The sequence below is a fragment of the Triticum dicoccoides genome, chromosome 6A (assembly GCF_002162155.2).
Source record: "Triticum dicoccoides isolate Atlit2015 ecotype Zavitan chromosome 6A, WEW_v2.0, whole genome shotgun sequence".
Lineage (NCBI taxonomy): Eukaryota > Viridiplantae > Streptophyta > Magnoliopsida > Poales > Poaceae > Triticum > Triticum dicoccoides.
Window position 1 is genome coordinate 575,026,164 of NC_041390.1, and position 9,230 is coordinate 575,035,393.

General features: G+C 45.0%; 1 pseudogene; it reads left to right on the top strand.

The window, feature by feature from the left end:
• The first annotated feature begins 8,192 nt into the window (after positions 1 to 8,192).
• LOC119314295 lies at positions 8,193 to 8,745 on the top strand (annotated as a pseudogene).
• Positions 8,746 to 9,230: the final 485 nt, after the last annotated feature.

A 9,230-nucleotide genomic window follows, 5' to 3' on the forward strand; every position in this document is an offset into this window, starting at 1 on the left:
AGTGAACATACTAGGCATATTATGAGATGCAGTATGAAATAGATCCAACTTGTGTGAATAGAAACTTCTTGTGGTAGAAAGTGATGAATCTATAGGATCAAAGGGGGCCGCAAAAAGAAAGTTTTATTTACCACACGAAGAACTGCTAGACGGAGTGGGAGAGGAGGCCGAGCAGTTCGATCGTCCGTGCCCTAACTTGGCGACGGAGGACACCTACGGCGACGGCGGAGAAGACGATGTCCGCGGCCGGTGTGAAGACAGCGTCGGTGAGGTCGCGGCAGCTAAGCGCTTCGTCGCCGGCGTCGTCGAGGGCTAGCGGTGGCGCTAGGGTTTGTGCGAGAGTGGAAGAAAGGATAATGACTATGGTGAGGCGTGTATTTATAGGGATAGGGACGGCACAGAGTTATAACACAAGTGCCCCTGGCGATTCACATCTGAGGGACACGTGGCTATCATGCAACACATCGGAGGTTGTTCCACGTTCCCATGCACGCCTGGATTGTCGGATGGTCGTTCCCACTTCTCCGGGTTTCAGGTGAAAGGATTTAGCATTGAAAACGGATTAATGTTTGTCTCTGTGTCTTCTGCTGACATGGAGGCAGAGAAGACATTTGACAGTGTCAATAGAATGCATATGATTTGGATAGATAGACTTAGGAAAGAAGCATAGAGGGGTTAGGATCCGATCACATTCACTTAGTTTAAAAGATTCATCAAGAAGCCATAGCTATAAGTGAATGCTGTAGAGGATAGAAACCAAACCAAATCAGTATATACCAAAAGACAATCATATCAACATAGTGAAGATAATCATTAAGACAAGTTGAAAATGAAGACAAACCAAATGTGAACACATAGCAAATGTAACGCCATGGGTAAAACACTTCAACGGAAGAATTTGGTGGTGGCATTACCCACCGTATAGGAAGTATTAGACCCAGACACGGTGCACAATTATCGTGGCGCTCCGAAGTCAAATTCCACATTAATGTATTCACACTCAGAATGTAAGTCTTCATTTATTGAAGATATACTTTACTTCGTGTGTTGCACATCTAAGTTATCAACATGCATAAGTGTTAGGATGTGTGCCTGATCACAGGACATTTGAGGATTCCAAGATATTTATCTCACACCGCAACTTGCAAAACCTCTTCTCATCCAAGGGCTTGGTGAAGATATCTGCCAATTGCTCTTCAGTGTTGACGTGTATGATATCAATATCTTCCTTCACAACATGATCTCTGAGAAAGTGATGACGAATTTCAATGTGCTTTGTCTTCGAGTGCTGAACTGGGTTGTTGGCAATCTTGATGGCGCTCTCGTTGTCGCAGTAGAGTGGCACTTGCTTCAGTTGAATGCCATAGTCTTTGAGTGTTTGCTTCATCCATAGAAGCTGAGCACAGCAAGATCTAGCAGCAATGTATTCAGATTCAGCAGTGGAGAGAGATACACAGTTCTGCTTCTTTGAAGACCAACATACAAGTGATCGTCCCAGAAAATGACATGTGCCTGATGTAGACTTGCGATCCACCTTGTCACCAGCATAATCAGCATCCGAGAATCCAACTAGATCAAACTCTGAGCCCTTTGGATACCATAATCCTAGTGTTGGGGTGTGAACCAAATATCCGAGAATTCGCTTCACAGCTAAGTGATGTGATTCCTTTGGTGCCGCTTGGAACCGGGCACACATGCAAACACTAAGCATGATATCTGGCCTAGATGCACATAAATAAAGCAAGGAACCAATCATGGAGCGATATACCTTTTGATCGAACTCTTTACCATTGTCGTCGGGACCCAGATGATATTTGGCTGGCATTGGCGTCGTGTAGCCTTTGCAATCTTGCATTCTAAATTTCTTCAGGCAATCTTTGAGGTATTTCTCTTGAGATATAAAGATGTCGTTGCGTTGCTGACGTATTTGAAGACCAAGGAAGAACTTCTGCTCTCCCATCGTGGACATCTGATATTGCTCTTGCATCATATATCCAAACTCCTCAGTGTATTTCTGATTGGTGCAGCCGAAGATAATGTCATCCACGTATATTTGGCACACAAACAGTTCACCATCATATGTCTTCGTGAAGAGAGTGGGGTCGAGGGAACCAGGTTTGAAGCCTTTGCTCTTCAGGAAGTCTTTGAGTGTGTCATACCAAGCCCTAGGGGCTTGTTTGAGGCCATACAGTGTCTTGTTGAGCTTGTACACCATATCATGATGTTTTGGATCTTCAAAGCCAGGCGGTTGTGCAACATACACTTCTTCGTCAATCTTTCCATTGAGAAAAGCGCTCTTCACATCCATTTGATGCAGAAGAATGTTATGATGATTTGCATAGGCCACCAGTATGCGTATGGCTTCAAGTCTAGCCACAGGAGCAAATGTTTCATCGAAGTCAATCCCTTCAACTTGAGTGTATCCTTGAGCAACGAGATGAGCTTTGTTTCTGACAACTTGACCATGCTCATCTTGCTTGTTGCGATATATCCATTTGGTGCCAATTATATTGTGCTTGTGAGGTTCAGGACGCTTAACCAGTTCCCATACATTATTCAGCTCAAATTGCTGAAGCTCTTCTTGCATAGCTTGAATCCATTCAGGCTCCATGAAGGCTTCATCAACTTTCTTGGGTTCAGATATTGATACGAATGCGAAGTGCCCACAGAAATTAGCTAGCTGTGTTGCCCTTGAACGAGTGAGTGGACCTGGTGCATTGATGCTATCAATTATTCTCTCAATCTGTACTTCATTTGCAACACGAGGATGTACAGGACGAAGATTTTGCTCTTGCTGATCATTTTCATCGTTAGAAGGATTGTCTTTAGGCTGAGCATTGTCTTCAGGTTGATCGGGTGCGGAGATGATAAGTTCCTCTTCAGGCTGAACTTCAGATGATATGGTTTCTCCAGTTCCCATAAGTTTGATTGATTCACTGGATGGAACTTCATCTAGCACATTTGGCAGGTACTCTCTTAGCGAGCCGTTAGTCTCATCGAACCGCACATCCACAGTTTCAACCACTTTATAGTGAAAGAGGTTGAAGACTCTGTAGGAGTGCGAATCCTTTCCATATCCAAGCATAAAACCTTTATGTGCTTTTGGAGCTAACTTTGAAGTGTGATGTGGATCCTTGACCCAGCACCTGGCACCAAATACTCTGAAGTAACTGACATTTGGCTTCTTGCCAGTAAGGAGCTCATAGGATGTCTTGTTCAGAAGCTTATGAAGATAAACACGGTTGATGATATGGCATGCAGTATCAATGGCTTCAGGCCAGAATTTTCTTGGAGTCTTGTATTCATCAAGCATTTTCTGAGCCATCTCAATAAGTGTTTTGTTCTTGCGTTCGACGACGCCATTCTGCTGTGGCGTGTACGGAGCTGAGAATTCATGTGTGATGCCCAAAGTATCAAGATATGTATCTAGCCCAGTGTTCTTGAATTCAGTGCCATTGTCACTTCTGATGTGCTTTATCTTGACGCCATAGTTGTTCATGGCTCGATTGGCTAAGCGTCTGAAGATATCCTGCACTTCAGTCTTGTAGAGGATTATATGCACCCAAGTATATCTTGAATAATCATCAACAATGACAAAGCCATAGAGACAAGCAGTAGTAGTAAGAGTTGAGTAGTGAGTGGGACCGAAGAGGTCCATGTGGAGCAGTTCGAAGGGTTGAGTCGTTGTCATGATTGTCTTCGAGGGATGCTTGGCCCTCGTCATCTTTCCTGCTTCACAGGCACCGCATAAGTGATCCTTCTTGAACTTGACGCCTTCGATGCCTATGACATGCTTCTTTCTTGCAAGAGTGTGCAAGTTCCTCATGCCAGCATGCCCTAGCCTCCGATGCCAAAGCCAGCATTCTGAAGCTTTTGCTAGAAGACATACGGCAAGTTGTGGTCCTGCTGAGAAATCTACCATGTACAGATCATCTTTCCGATACCCTTCAAACACTAGAGACTTGTCGGATTCCATTAGAACAAGGCAACGATATTTTCCAAACATCACAATCATGTTTAAATCACAAAGCATTGAGACAGACATTAAGTTGAAACCAAGGGATTCAACAAGCATGACTTTATCCATGTGTTGATCCTTTGAGATTGCAACTCTACCTAGACCCAATACCTTACTTTTACCAGTGTCAGCAAATGTGATGTGACTTTTGTCAGATGGACGTAAGGTTGAGTCCATAAGAAGGCTTCGCTTGCCAGTCATGTGATTAGTACACCCACTATCAATAATCCATTCTGAAGCAGCTGGTGTCGTACCCTACAGTGCAGTTAGGGGGATAGGCTTCACGAAGAGAGTTGTGAAGCAAAAACATTTGACGAGCAAGTGGATTATGAAAGAAATAACTTCAGACGATTTTGGTTTTCGGCCGGAGACCTTTCCCTGCAAAAGAGAGTTAAGCTTTCTTAGCCACCCACATCTTCAAGGGTGGCTTTGAAGCAATGAGTCTAAGTGCAGCATCTGAGAACTTTGGCTTTGGAGCCATAGCAAAAAATCTTGCAGGTGGACAATAGTACTCATAAGAATAAGCAGAATAGTTCTTGGTCTTATGAACATGGTGGTTTGATGATTCGCGCTCATATTCATAGGCCTGAGTATGGCTTCCCTGCAAAACATTTGCGTTAGTGCGATTCGGGTGAGTTCTCTGTCTGTATGAATCCTTTGGGCCGTATTAAGCCTGTGGTCTGGGGTTTGTCTTCTTCACTTGCGGTGTCATGACGACATTCACAGGAAGATTCTCCAAACACCTTTTCGGCACCCAGAAATTCTTCATAGGCGGTCCATTCCTGCAGTTAGTACCAATATACCTGGCAAACACTTCACCCTTCTGATTCTTAAACAGTTTATAGTTTGCATCAAAGGATTCATCAATAACAATGGGATTAGCACAAGTGAAGCCAGATAGGGTGGATGGATCCACCGAAGGTCCCTTTGCAGCAACCCATGTGGTTTTGGGGTACTGCTCAGGTTTCCAGTAAGAGCCATCAGCATTCATTTTCCTTTCGAACCCAACACCCTCTTTCCTAGGGTTTCGGTTCAGGATCTGCCTTTTGAGGACATCACATAGTGTCTGATGCCCTTTGAGCCTTTTGAACATCCCTATTTCAAGCAATGACTTCAACCTAGCATTCTCATCAGTAATAGCAGTGGCATCCTCAGCAGAGGGGTTAGTTGGCACATCAGCAGTTGAAGATATTGCAATAGTAGTAGCAGTAGAACAACCAGCAATAGAAGTAGCGTTGTCACGCTCAATACATTTAAGACATGGTGGTTCAAATTCATCCTGAGCGGAACTGATCTGTTTGGCGCGAAGTGACTCGTTTTCCTTTTGAAGATCTTCATGAGCAGCTCTCAATTTCTCAAGATCTTGCTTCCTTTGAAGATAATCATAGGAAAGCTTTTCATGAGTTGTTGAGAGCGTTTTATGACGACTTTCAAGTTCCTCATACTTAACGTGAAGATTTTTTATGTCTCCAATTAAGGACTGAGATCGAGTCATTTCAGCGTCTAACAGGTCATCGCTTTTGTCTAACAGTTTTTGAATATATTCCATAGCTTTCTGTTGTTCAGTTGCAATTTTAGCAAGTGTTTTGTAGCTGGGTTTGGAACCACAATCAGAGTCATCTTCACTGGAAGTTTGATAGTGAGTAGTGCGTGTGTTTACCTTGGCACCGCGTGCCATGAAGCAGTAGGTAGGAGCGGAGTAGTCCTTGTCATTTGCATCGGTGTTGGTGACGGAATTATTGTCTTCAGTGTTGAAGATGGACTTGGCAACGTATGTTGTAGCCAGACTCGCAATGCCAGAATCGGACTCCTCCTCAGACTCCACCTCCGCCTCCTCAAAACCGGACTCCTCCTCTAAATCCATTTCCTTGCCAACAAACGCACGTGCCTTGCCAGATGAGCTCTTCTTGTGTGATGAAGACTTTGAGGAGGACTTGGAAGAAGACTTGAGTATTTCTTCTTCTTCTTGTCGTCAGAATCATACTCCTTGCTCTTCTTTTTCTTCTTGTTCTCATTGTCCCACTGTAGACACTCAGAGATGTAGTGGCCAGGTTTCTTGCACTTGTGGCATGTTCTCTTCTTGTAGTCATGAGCAGAAGCTTCATCATTCCTTGAGCTTGATCGTGAGGACTTTCTGAAGCCTTTCTTCTTGGTGAATTTTTGGAACTTCTTCACAAGCATAACAAGCTCCTTTCCAATGTCTTCAGGATCATCAGAACTGTTGTCAGATTCTTCTTCAGATGAGGAAACAGTTTTTGCCTTCAAGGCACGAGTTCGCCCATAGTTAGGACCGTAGATGTCTCTTTTCTCAGAAAGCTGAAACTCGTGTGTGTTGAGCCTCTCAAGTATGTCAGACGGATCGAGTTTTTTGAAGTCAGGACGTTCTTGAATCATCAGGGCTAGGGTGTCGAACGAGCTGTCAAGTGATCTCAGGAGTGTCTTGACGACTTCATGCTTGGTGATCTCAGTGGCGCCGAGGGCTTGAAGCTCATTTGTGATGTCAGTGAGTCGATCAAACGTGAGATGAACATTCTCATTGTATTTCTCTTGAAGCGGTTGAAGAGGTTGCGAATGACACTGATTCTCTGATCTCTCTGGGTTGAGACGCCTTCGCCGACCTTGGAGAGCCAGTCCCAGACTAGCTTAGATGTTTCCAAAGCACTCACATGGCCATACTGTCCTTTGGTCAGATGACCACAGATGATGTTCTTGGCAGTGGAGTCCAGTTGAACGAACTTCTTGACATCAGCAGCGGTGACACCTTCACCAGCCTTGGGAACGCCATTCTTGACGACATACCATAGGTCGACATCAATGGCTTCAAGATACATGCGCATCTTATTCTTCCAGTAGGGATATTCAGTTCCATCGAAGACTGGGCACGCAGCGAAGACTTTGATTATCACTGCAGTCGACATAGCTAAAACTCCAGGTGGTTAAACCGAATCACACAAAACAAGGAGTATCTTGCTCTGATACCAATTGAAAGTGCTAGTGATCGACTAGAGGGGGGTGAATAGGCTATTTTTATGAAAGTCTTCAAAACATGAAAGTTTCGAAAACAAACGATAGAAATAAACCTATTACCATGCAGCGGAAGGTAGACTACACTAGGCAAACCATAGTCAAGTATTCAATGAAGTGAAAGCACAATGACTAATAGAGCTAGGCAGTAAAGATCAGGTAGGAAGATATAGTGAAGCCAATCAGAAAAAGCAGTCACTCAATGAAGACAAAAGATAAGGCAATCATGCAATGACTTCACTAGGGCCTACAGTAAGTAAAGGAATGGGAAGGATGAAACCAGTGACTCGTTGAAAACAATGATTTGTTGGACCAGTTCCAGTTGCTGTGACAACTGTACGTCTGGTTAGGGAGGCTGAGATTCAACTCAGAAGACCGCGTCTTCACCTTATTTCCCTTGAGCTAAGGACACCCAGTCCTTGCCCAATCACTCTGGTAAGTCTTCAAGGTAGACTTCCAAACCTTCACAGACTTCGTTCACCGGCGATCCACAATGACTCTTGGATGCTCAGAACGCGACGGCTAACCGGCTGGAGGATTCACAGTCCTCAAGTGTAATAATTCTTCAGATCACACAGAAAGGAAGACTTCAGTGATGCCTAACTCTTTTTGGCTCTGGGTGGTTAGGGCTTTATCCTCGCAAGGAATTCTCTCTCAAAGACTTCGAGATGGGTTGCTCTCAAACGACAAAAGCCGTACACTAACTTTGAGCAGCCAACCGTTTATGGTTGTAGGGAGTTGACAAAGCTCTCACAAACAACAAGGCAAATATTTGGCACACTCACATCATTGAAGCAACATAAGAAGAAGTAGCTACATATCTAAATATCTTGGAATGCTAAACAACAAGCTCACAGCAAGAGTTTAAGTGACCAAAGCATAGTTTGTGTAACCTCTTATGCCTCATTGAATAAACTACTAACTTGATACATATGCTCCAGGTGCTTACTGTGATTAAAAATTTTGATTAAGGGAAGGCGATGATTACAATCATCCTGCTTGAAGCTGGTGTCAGAATCAGGGTCTATAAATATGGCCAGTCACAACTGAGCAATACACTACTACTCATTAGCAGCAGCTGATTGGCCAATTAGGCGCTAATAACTAGCTAGAAAGAGGCATGGCAATGGTGGTCGCCGCTGGTGCAAGAATGCCGGTGTCGGTGCTGGTTCTCGTGGCATTGGTCGTGGTCTGCCTGTCCGCCAACGGCGCGGCGGCGCAGCAGGCGAGCAGCGTGGCGGCGACGTACAACCTGTACAACCCAGAGAAGATCAACTGGGACCTGCGAGTCGCCAGCGTCTTCTGCGCGACGTGGGACGCCGACATGTCGCTGGCGTGGCGGCAGAGGTACGGCTGGACGGCGTTCTGCGGCCCCGCCGGCGCGCACGGCCAGCCGTCCTGCGACCGCTGCCTCCAGGTACGTAATCATACGCGTCCCTATCTCCATCGATGGATGATCTGTATAAGGAAATGTGTATCTTGCTACGGATCGCGCGTTGTTTGATCGGCGGGACACTGTCATGTCATCAGGTGACGAACAGGGCGACGGGGACGCGGACGGTGGCGAGGGTGGTGGACCAGTGCGACAGATCGGCGGGCTCGACCTTGACGTCACCGTGTTCCGGCAGATCGACACCGACGGAGGCGGCGTCGCCAATGGCCACCTCGTCGTCGACTACCAGTTCGTCGGCTGCCAGGACTGATCACGCACGGGATCACCGCATGCTGCTGCATATACCTACGATCGTTGCGGCGAATAAATATGCATGGGAAATCAGTAGTATCGGCAAGAATAAAACGCAACCGAAATCAATATCGGCTTCGATGTTCGATCGAGGCATGCAGCGCATGTTGTCTTCCGATTCTGAATATCTCGTTATGTAACTCGGAATCCATGGTCGAAATGACAGATTTTATGTCTCAGCGTCAAGCCACGTAATCTGGCTACTTGCTGTTGGTTTGTCGAGCAATTTTCAAATAATTTCAACTCATAAAATCATTTCTAACTGGTCCCTTAAATTTAGGCCCTTGAACGGGTCCTCAAACCTTAACTCCTCAAAATGTAGGAGTTAAAAACGGTCCCTTAAATTTAACTTCCAAAAAAATCTCATAAATTCATCTCAAAATAGAACTGTTGGATTCAAACACAAAGGTAGCACAATCCGATACACTGCATAACATGAACATA